At 40.1% G+C, this 11,193-nt stretch overlaps 1 long non-coding RNA gene across 1 annotated transcript; it reads left to right on the top strand.

Annotated features, from left to right (window-relative positions):
* The first annotated feature begins 503 nt into the window (after window positions 1-503).
* LOC136719286 (uncharacterized) lies at window positions 504-9,992 on the top strand. The gene is made up of 3 exons (XR_010805395.1): window positions 504-623; window positions 2,154-2,330; window positions 9,752-9,992. It is a non-coding gene; the product is annotated as an uncharacterized LOC136719286 (long non-coding RNA).
* Window positions 9,993-11,193: the final 1,201 nt, after the last annotated feature.

Here is an 11,193-nt window from a genome sequence, read left to right as displayed (position 1 = left end):
TACTACTATTACTATTACTATTGTTATCACTACTAATACTGCTTCTAACATCAGCACTCACCACAATACATAGTTTATGTTTAAAAGCTAAGGAATTAAGATCCTCCCTTTAGAAAATACTGGCCTGAGGACTAAAGGAAACTCAAGACATGTTGCCTGGAGAGGAGGATTATGGGTATTCCACAACTGGTGCAAATTTTGAATTATCCTTACATTTCACAAGACCTATTATTTATTTTGGCTATATTATCATAACTATTGTGTGATTATGATGTAAATGAGACGTTGTATTATGTATTATTATAGGAAATATACTACCACAGCAACTGTGTTTATCGCTACCTGGCTGACGTCTTCTGGAACTTTCTAATCAGTGTAGTGAAGTGTAAACTCACAGTAAACGGGTAATATAATAATAATAATAATAATAATAATAATAATAATAATAATAATGTATGTTATGTTCATGGAAATTGGTTTATTTCAGGCTTACACAGCAGCAAGGGAAGTGGAGGCTCACCTAAGAGAAGAGGCAGGTTGCAGGCAGCTGTCACCGTGCTTGGCAGAGGTAGAAAGCGCTTGACTGCGCCGGGGTCTCCGTCCATTGCGGCTCCAAACACGGCGTAAGGACCCGGGCGCTCCCCGCCGCCTCCCCGGGGAATGACGCAGGCCTGGGGAGCGTTTTCTTCTAATCATAATTACAAACTGATGCTGTATGTTATTTTTAAATGTATTATTATTATTATTATTATTATTATTATTATTATTATTATTATTATAGTCGTAGTTGTATCTTTACCGTAAATAGTGATTGGGTCGCGGTTCAAGACTAGAGCAGCCTGGGAAAGAAAGAAAGAAACAAAACGGCAACAAAATATACGTTTAAATAGACTCGGTTTTAAACTGTTTCTCTGGTAAGACCTAGTGGAAAGAAACCAAAATTAAAGGGTCGAATTTTTAAACTTCGAGGGCATTTTAATTTGCACTTTATATGAATGGCTTTTGGGAGGCTTAATGTATGTGTGTATATATATAGTACCTGTTTAAATCAAAATAATGCAATTCATGTTTAGAAAATCTAGTTATAGTGCATTTTAAAAATCTGAATCCATTATATATTTGGGGGCAATTTCCTCGTGTAATGTGAGTGTGTAATTTGTGCAGGCATACATCCACACGTTTCATTTCACCGTGACCAAATGTTTAAAAATATCAATAGCAAATACAGCTTTTCCTGCACGCATGAGCCGCATCCTCCCCCAGTTGCCTGCTTTCCCATATTAAAGCGTTTGTTTAAACTGCCACCGTTTTCTCCGAGTGATGTTGAAAAATGAATTGGCGATCTGGAATCAGCCAGCTGCAGGGATGGCTCCGTGGTCGGTGCACAAGTGTGTAAAACTCATCATCTCCCTGGGCAAGGCAGGGCACAGATGGGCGGATTTCATGCGTGTGGCAGACCAGACAACTAGCACAAGCTTCCCTATTCTGAGCACATCACTTTCTGCTTCTGAGTGGTTTTATTTTCTGTGCATGCAAAAATAAATCGCACTAACAAAAACTGAAACAAAGCCCTGGAAGCCAAGTTGTGTAGTAGTTTCTTTCAAATATTGAAATAATGATTTTGATTGTATGTGTTTTTTATTTTATTAATTGTATAGCACGCATCTCGTGGTATACTTTTATTTGATGTATTCCTCAAGACTTCGACAAAATGAGTAACCGTGACATAACAACATGTTTGAATAGAAGCAAATGTCTGCTAAAATCTGATTCAGATTTGTGTGTTAACATTTTTTAAAAAACACTGAGAAATATACTGTGGTAAAAGCACAGTAATGTAATGTGAAGCCCAGTGAAATCATGGCGTAGGACAGAGAGGTATGGTAATGATGCAAGATGTAGGAAACAGTTTAATGTACAATTAACATGAAACAAAAAAAGATAATTCAATTAAAAAGAAAAGTTATTATTCTGTCAACTCACACATTGCTATACACACTGAACATAGCCATGACATTATATGAAAAATCACCAATGGGATTAATTAACAAAAAATAAAAGAGTTTAACCTGTAGGGAGATGAACACACTCAGATCCTTCAAAGAGAAGAGATGTTTGACTGGCCCTCCCTCTGGTTTTGTCCCTCCTGACAGCTTGTGGTCAGCGACAGCTCTGAGGGAAGCCTGTTGGTGGGGGACTCTCTGGGAGACAGCAGTCTTGACGCGCATTGATGGATGACCTCTGAACAACCCCACCCTGGCCACTTGGGCATGTGCATAACACTAGCCTCCACAAACCTGGGCTGGCCACTGGGACAAAGCCCTGCACAGGTATTTAAATGTGAAAAACAATGAAATGTGGATCCAGTGGAGACCGTGTTACACATTTATGACCTTTTAATGAGTTGCTAATGGGAAAATAATTTTCTTTTCTGCCCCTCGCCTCACAAGGGTAAAGACAGATGGAGGGGAGCCCTTTTTACAATTGATAATCCCGTATGAGCTGTGAGTGATGAGGCCCACTCAGGATGTCTGGGGTCTTCACTGTCAGAAAGTGACAGGCATCCTCTTGACACTTTTTCCTCTTTTCTTTGAGGAAATCTTCTAGTTTGAGGCCCCCACACCAAGCGGCCAGGAGGAGACCCATTGCAAGTTGAAATGCAAGTGTGTAAGGGGAGGTGAAGGGATTAGTCGGGGAATAACCACACCAGCCAATTACTTTCACTGGCATTGATTGATCATGTCACCTGCACATACTGTACTTTCTGGGACAAACTGACTTCCTGGGTTATAGGAATTTGTCTGATTATGGGCAAACAACAAAGCAAGCTTGTGAGTCAAAATGTTTACAGATCATGGCAGGGAATTGTATCCATAGGTATTAAAAAACTGAAAGACACACAGATTTTATCTATGTTTCCAGTCTATGCACTCACCACAGCTAAAAACTTCACCTGTTGAGGTGAAATTAAATTAAACCCAGTGTTGACAGACTTAGACCAGTCACAGTTTAAGGAGAAATAAATACAATGCCTACTATGGAAACAGACAGAAAGAAGAAAAAGGCTGTATGTTTATGTAGAGGAACTGTTCAGTGGGCATTTTCTTGAGTGTTTTGCTGGTGTGTGTCCAGCAGTATTAAACCACTCCTGATCCCTGATATAATATAGTAAGGGAAGCCCCCCTTTTTCATGAACCACTGAAGTCTGCTACCTGGTCATTGGATCTAAGTGCCATTTCCAGTTAAGACATGTGACAAATTCCTGGCAGAAAAATACATAAATGAGTCGCCGGGCCATCTAGAGTCTGGAATTCATCCTAGTATTTCCCTGACCAGATTCTGGTATACACCTGCTGCAATTTCGTGTAGCCATGCCAGATTACAGCTACCAGATCAACAAAGGTACAATCAATTGGTGCGTCACTGTTTTGTAGTGCTCAAGCTATCTATCTCTCTGCTTGCAGAGCTTGCTTTGTCAAAGAATGAAAGTATATTTACTAACGTGGAAGCTTCACTTTATGCATTTCAAAACCCAGAGTTCCAGAAAAAGAAAAAAGAAAAAGCAATCACACTGAGAAAGTGTAACTGAAGTGCTTTTAGACCCCATGCAAGTTAATAGGCAAACAAAAAGAAATTAAATGAATGCAACAATAAAAACAAACTTGTTCTTTTTTGGCCATTTGTAGACAAGCCTTCTATCAGGGGATGCATACTATAAGGGACTTGCTTAAGAAGCTGCCAAGTTACTATCCATAGAAGCTGGGTGGTACAGCTACAACGTCTGGTCTCTGGTTAGGATAAGTATTGCTGATGGACACATGTGGCACCTGGATTGATGTCACAGTGTGTGATGTAGTGGCTAAAGTGCAGCAAGCGGATTGAGCCGCTGTTCCTCTGTTCGTGCTCCAGGCTGTTCAGTTTCTCTGCCACATTGCTGCTGCTGTTTGTGTCTACTTTCTACTTTTTGTGTCTGTTTACCATACGTGATGCGAGAGAATTTCCCTCCTATAACTTTCTCAGTTACAAAGACAGTCCCACATGATTTTTTATTTCTACTTAAACCTTACTGACTAACATTTGATAAATAAAGAGGTTTATACTTGCACTTTTTCCCTCACGCACACACATACATCCATTAAAATAGCTTGTGCAAATGAGGATAAACCTGTGTCACGCTTGATTGAGAATAAATAAGGGCATTCCTCAGACATGCTGAAGGATTCAAAACAACAAAAACACCATTACACGCACGTTTCCCTACATAGCCAAGGGCTACTGTAGTTTTTAAAAGCCTGGTAAGTACATTTGTATGGCACATCGCTTTGTAAAAAAAACAAAAAGTGACATTTTGTTTTGTTTTCACACTGTAACTGGATCCAGGCCCAGAATAAATCAAAACTTCATTCCACCTGCCAATTGTAAATTACAAACTTGATGGCGGACATTTGCTTGCCAGAAGCTGCATGTCTCTATTTCGTGGAAACCCCGCTATGAAATACTGCAATTGTGATTTGTATTTTGGCAGGTGTGGTAAAAGTTTTCATTTAATTTTAATACAATAATCCATGATAGTAAACAAAAATCCCAAACACATTGTTTCGGTTTCAAAATATGATTTAAATAGCTACCTCCCATCCAGTCATAAGGCTTTTGAAATAGTGATCGGTGGCCTGAGCTCGCCCCTTTCACACCGTGCACTCATCACCCATTTTCTTCCAAAATTAAACATTAGTGTCTGTCCATTGTTTTGGAATGTATTATTGTTTTGCAGAAAACTCCATTCTGAAAACAAATTAAGTACAGAGAAATAATATTAACTCATAGCAGGAGCAAATCACTTCACTGAATTCTTCCAGTCAAACACAGTCCCTCAAGATCAACTTTCTTTACAAAAGTGCAGTTAGGTAACATCACATTTCAATTTTTGCTTAATTTTATAAGGCTGTACAAGGTGTGTAATTGAACCTCCTTATTTATTTGCTTAGTTTGTTGTTGTTTGGTGAATGTGTGGGGGGCGAGGTGATTCGCAATTCTATACCATCTATGGGATCTGTAAGTAAGGTCAGCTTACCATAATAGTATAGTAGCTACTCATACCTTCCCCTGACAGAAAACGAACCAGCTCAATGGAAGGCTTGCACATACTTCTTATCCTCGCCAACATGTGACACACATAACAAAACCTGATCTGGCCTGTGTCGAATTAGCTCTGTTGGTCGTGTAATATTTCTGTACCTTCAGTATGTCACTGAGCGATAACCTCACAATCAATATCCATAATAAATCAGTCCAGTAAAATGAAATATTTTAGCACACCGACTTTAAAAGAAGCAAATCTCATAGTATATCCAACTGTCTAAAATAACATCATTAATGGTACTTGAAATCCTTTTATTAGTATGTAGCTGCAGATTTTAAGGCCTCATCAGATCCCTCGACATAATTCAATGGAATTTAAACCAATGGCAAATGTATAATATATGTTAATGTAAATACATGTGTGATAGCCTGTTGGTTTTGGGTCCTGCAGTTAGAGTGTGTGTAGCCACTGTTTTGGTGGTAACCCAGGAAATGACAAAGAACAAATCGTATCAGACAGATGTGTCTTACAGTGTTGGCAGCAAAGTGTGCCACTTTAAGTTTTTGTTTTCAAACAACTGCATGACACAAGGCCTTCCAGGAATGGGCTGCCCAAACCTCGAAGCCCTGGACAGGTATTTAAATGCTAAACATGATGGAGAGCTGAATCCAGGGGAGGCCATGTGTGTTATTGAAGAGGCTTTAATGAGTTGCTAACAGGAAAATAATTTTCTCTTCTGCCCCTCAACTCACGGGTAAAGACAGATGGAGGGGAGCCCTTTACAATTGATAATCCTGTTTGAGCCGTGAGTGATGAGGCCCACTCAGGATGTTAAGGGTCTTCACTGTCAGAAAGTGACAGCAGACCCCTGGACACACTTCCTTGTTTTTCTTTTCTTTTTCCCCCATTCTGCTTTTCAAGAGCCAACCAGACTGAAGCCCCGACTCCAGAAGGAGCCTCCTTGCAAGTTGAAATGCAAGTGTGTGAGGGGATTAGTGAAGAATTGCCACGCCAATCAGTTAGCCTCGCAGGCAGTGATTGATTATTTCCTGTCTGTTGGCATTAAGGTTTTACTAGTATCTTATTATTGTCCTAATGATATCGGCCTCCCACTAATATCTGTGCATTAGCAATTCACCAGCTACCCAGCACCTTTTTGATTTAGGTCCCATTTGTGTGTGTAAAATACAATTTAAAAAAAAGCAAATGTACTCCACAATGGAATTAACACAACAGAAAACACAAGGAAGACAAACAGTAAGATGACCTATCGGGTGCCATAATTGAGCTTGAGGTTTAGAAGCGTGGATAAACGTCAGTTGACTTGGTTGGAAGATTAAAATGTGTGGTGCACATCTGAGAGAACAAGTGGCTTAGAAACTATTCAAACTATGCCGGCGGTTGCTGTTTCCCAAGTGTCGCATCCCTGTATTAGATCCCAGGGCTGGTTAACTCTGTCATGGAGGCCAGCTGTTGGATCCCATTAAGGTATCTGAAGCAGATACCCCAGCATCTGCTACACTTCCTGCACCAGACTGGATGTGGAAGGTGATTTCACAGTTTCTGCAGCAGCCTCACTGCCAAGGGACAAAACAACGAGACAATGTCTACATGTCCACAGGCAGATTCTGTTGTGGGATCCCCACTGCTCCTCGGGAGGGGAAATGTCCCTTATGGATTCACTTAGGAGAAACAGAAACTTGATTTGTGATCCAAATGATGTGATTCCAAAAAATGTAGTGATTTAAAAACAAATGTACATATCTCCATCTGTTTTGGTTTATTTAACTTGAAAGCTTCTAAGGAAAGGTGTTTTGTCTCATTACAAATGTCACTCAAACTGAACCCATGTCAGAGCATGGGTACTAAATTGTCACTGATGTGGTGAATCTCATTGGAAGAAAGGAGGAAGGATTTTCCAAAGATGGTGCACAGTTTGTCAAATGTGAGTTAATGCAATCTATATGTTTAAGAAGATATAGTGGAAGTGATTAAGCCACTTACCATATAAGCCCCTTGTTGTTTTATTTTCAAATACAAAAAAGGCAGGAAATATTAGATGGATGATCTGTTTCAGAGCAAATGCAAAAGGTTGTTACTGTCATGTTAAATTTTATTTGGGGCCAAACCCCTTTTTTGTTCTTGAGTTCTGTATGACTTTGTGCTGCCACTGTGCAGCAGCATTTTTAGATGTCACCCCAAAAGCAATTTTTCTGGAATTTGGTGACCAAACTTGGTGAATATTGGTAAGAATATGAGATTCATATAAAAAAAACTGTGGATGACCATAGTAAATCAAAACATTTTAGAAGCTTCTTCAGATAAAACAATATTTAATGTTCTATCAATTATTATAATCTTAAAATTTGATTGTTTTTGTCATATGGGCTTAAAAGGAACAGCGCCCTTGAAAAGCCTATTAGCACATGACTTTAAAGCAGAATAATTATTTAATTTGTTCTACCAACAAGAATAAACATGGTCTAAGTTGTAGAATAATGTATTTTATTTATTATAAAGATATTACATGTTTACCCACTAAGCCCAAAACCCATTGTACCTTATACTAAAAAAGCCTTAAATTAATTAATTACTCAGAATACATCCTTTTCATTCATGAACTTAACTACTTGCCTTATTTTCATTATGGGGACAAAATAGTTAGGCAGAGAAAAATATATAGGGACTGCAATAACATGATGGAAGGTTGCTGTGAATTTCGTTGTGGATCACGGATGGACAGAGAAGAATACTTTTCAAGAGTATTTTGAGAAGCTGTTTTTTTCAAAGATCTGACATGGGACTGCTAAGAGTTTACATTTTTGACAGACATGCCTCAGATATTTCCCTGGCACTTGCGACCATGGCCAGAGAAAAACCGCACCATCAGCCAGAAATATCTGTCAGAAATATTAGCCATTTTAAAACAATCGGCCGATAGCTGATATAGTAATTTCTTGCCATATCGGCCTGATACCAATTGGTGGCCGATTGATCTGTGCATCCCTAGTCAAAAGGTAATGGAGGAAAGAACTGCACTGCCATTCCTGTGTTAGCAGGGACAAAATTTGAGAGGAGGAAATCCCAGCGAAACTTAATGTGCTTTCCACTGCTATCAAGCCAGAGAACATCATCAGTGGCTTTGAGAACACCGGGATATTCCCTGTGAGCCAGAGCCGGGTGGACAGATAAGTGTCCACAAATCATACTCCTTTTTCTGAAGCATCTGTGCAGACTTCCACAGCCCCAACAGCCCCAGCCCCAACAGCCCCGGCCCCAACCCCATCAACCAGCACACCAGCAGAGCAGACTGTATTCAAAAAATACAATTTGAATTGGTTAGGTTGGTTGTTTGAGGTCTGAATTAAATAATCTATAAAATATTAAGTGCTTAATCAATACTGTTTTAAGTATTTACTGTTAAAACTCTTATTTGGGACACGTGGGCTTAAAGGGTACATATGTACCTTATAAGCCCACTCCAGATTTTCAGTTTTGCAATTAAATAAATTAATTTAATTTAGTCAAATTATGACTTTAGTCAATTTATGACAAAAAGTGTTTAGATGAGAGATTAATCTATTGATCTATTAATAATTTGAATTAATACCCACTTTATTGGGAATAAATTCATATATTTATAAGAAAAACATGTAAAACTTAGATTTTGGTGGGCTTCATTGGGTCACTTCTCCAATACATTTAGAGACACAAAATAAAATTTAAAAATGTGTTCCATGCTAAACAAAAAGAAAATCACACCATTTGGTTTCAGCCCACCGATAGAACCACAAAAACAATAATCACTATAAATAATCACCTGTAAATAACACAAGCACTCATTTGTGGTTCAGCACTATTTATTCTACTCCTTGTGTTTGTCTCCCCTTCCCCCTCTCGTGTTTCTTCTTAGATTATACAGTCTCCCAGCAGAGCCACTTGGTACAAAGCGCTAACATCTGGCACCCATTATATCCCCAGATCAGTTGTGATTAGTCCATATGATGGCTCTGGCCCACAGCAGCATGTAAATGCTTACTACACTACTTCCATCAGGCCACCAGTGCTGTCACTTCTGTTTTGAAACCATTGCTAATTCCTCACTGTAATTAGCTCTATCTGTTACCATTCACTGACGGACCAACTCTGCTGCTCTGAATTCAATCAGGGATGTTCTGCGGTCAGCTCTTCAGCTTGCCTATCTTTTCCTTGCTGCAGAGACTCTTGGGGATTTGGTGTACAAACTGCTGTGGTGAAAGCTCACTTAATCCCAGATGCTGTCCAGCTGTTTAATGCTATGTTCCTATATGTTTAGTAATGCTTATTTATAGAAGATAAGGACATGTCACTCAATCGTTACACAGACAGATTTTCTTAGTGGGGCCCATGTGTACGTTCCCTATCCTGAATTCCCAACTGGGTGCCCATATTGGGCCCAATTAAATGTATCCTCAGGCTACACAAAGGCCCTAAATTAGTAAATCCAGCCCGGCATTGCATAATGTTGGCCCCATGTGTGTTTTTCCCTGGATTTGTGTGCTCTTTCAATCTGATTTTGTCTTTATCCATTGGTAATCCTCTATAATAATCTGTTTATTTAAAAACAAAATGCAGTGATATTTCAGTCTTATATGAGATCGTTTTTTCTGGAATGTTTTCTCTCCCCCTTAGGGATCAGTACACCATGGATGGCACATACTGGGCTGGGTTCTTCTCTGCACTTGCTGCTTCAGTTTTGGACAGATTGGACTGCTCTCCAGTACTGGCCATTTTACCCACACAGTGTGTAAGTAATGCTGCAATCTTGTCTGAGTCGAAGGATTCACGAGGAATGTGTGTAAAGAAACCCACACATACGCACAGGTAGATGGTTGTACTGTTCCATGGTTATGAGAAAGGGTTTTGGTCCGTTGATGGTGCATACTTTGCCCCTGCCACGCCACTATTTGGTTAACCTCAGAGATTTATTGTAAAGGGGAGTGGGTGAATGTTTTTAGAGTACACAACAGTTGTTGTTGTTTTTTGTTTATTTATCTCCAGACAGTAAACACAAGATCTTACTTTTGTGTTTTTGTGTGTGTGTGTGTGTGTGTGTGCTGTTGACTGAAATCTGTGGGTTGATCGCATGTGAATTACCTTATATATTATAGTATATATTCCCCACACAAAGCAGTTGTGTCACAGTTTCATGTTGAAGATCAGCCCCAACAGTGTGGCCTGATGATACACTGATCAGCCATAACATTATGACCACTGACAGGTGAAGTGAATAACACTGATAATCTCGTTATCATGGCACCTGTCAGTGGGTGGGATATATTAGGCAGCAAGTGAACATTTTGTCCTCAAAGTTGATGTGTTAGAAGCAGGAAAAATGTGCAAGTGTAAGAATCTGAGCGACTTTGACAAGGGCCAAATTTTGATGGCTAGACGACTGGGTCAGAGCATCTCCAAAACTGTAGCTCTTGTTGGGTGTTCCCGGTCTGCAGTGGTCCAAGGAAGGAAAAGCAGTGAACCGGCAACAGAGTCATGGGCGGCCAAGGCTCATTGATGCACATGGGGAGTGAAGGCTGGCCAGTGTGGTCCGATCCAACAGACGAGCTAAATTGCTGAAAAAGCTAATGCTGGTTCTGATAGAAAGTTGTCAGTGCATCGCAGTTTGTTGCGTATGGGGCTGTGTAGCCGCAGACCAGTCAGGGTACCCATGCTGACCCCTGTCCACTGCTGAAAGCGCCTACAATGGGCACATGAGCATCAGAACTGGACCACGGAGCAATGGAAGAAGGTGGCCTGATCTGATGAATCTCCAAATTCCCCAGATCTCAATCCAATCGAGCATCTGTGGGATGTGCTGGACATACAAGTCCGATCCATGGAGGCCCCACCTCGCAACTTACAGGACTTAAAGGATCTGCTGCTAACGACTTGGTGCCAGATACCACAGCACATCTTCAGAGGTCTAGTGGAGTCCATGCCACGACGGGTCAGGGCTGTTTTGGGGGCAAAAGAGTGACCTACACAATATTAGGCAGGTGGTCATAATGTTATGGCTGATCGGTGTATAATCCATGCTTTAAAATATCTGTGGGAAAAGGCGTTCCCTACTTTCAGTA

The sequence above is a fragment of the Amia ocellicauda genome, chromosome 23 (genome assembly GCF_036373705.1).
Source record: "Amia ocellicauda isolate fAmiCal2 chromosome 23, fAmiCal2.hap1, whole genome shotgun sequence".
NCBI lineage: Eukaryota > Metazoa > Chordata > Actinopteri > Amiiformes > Amiidae > Amia > Amia ocellicauda.
The sequence above is the reverse complement of the archived record's forward strand: the minus strand, read 5'-3'. Positions and strand labels throughout refer to the sequence as shown.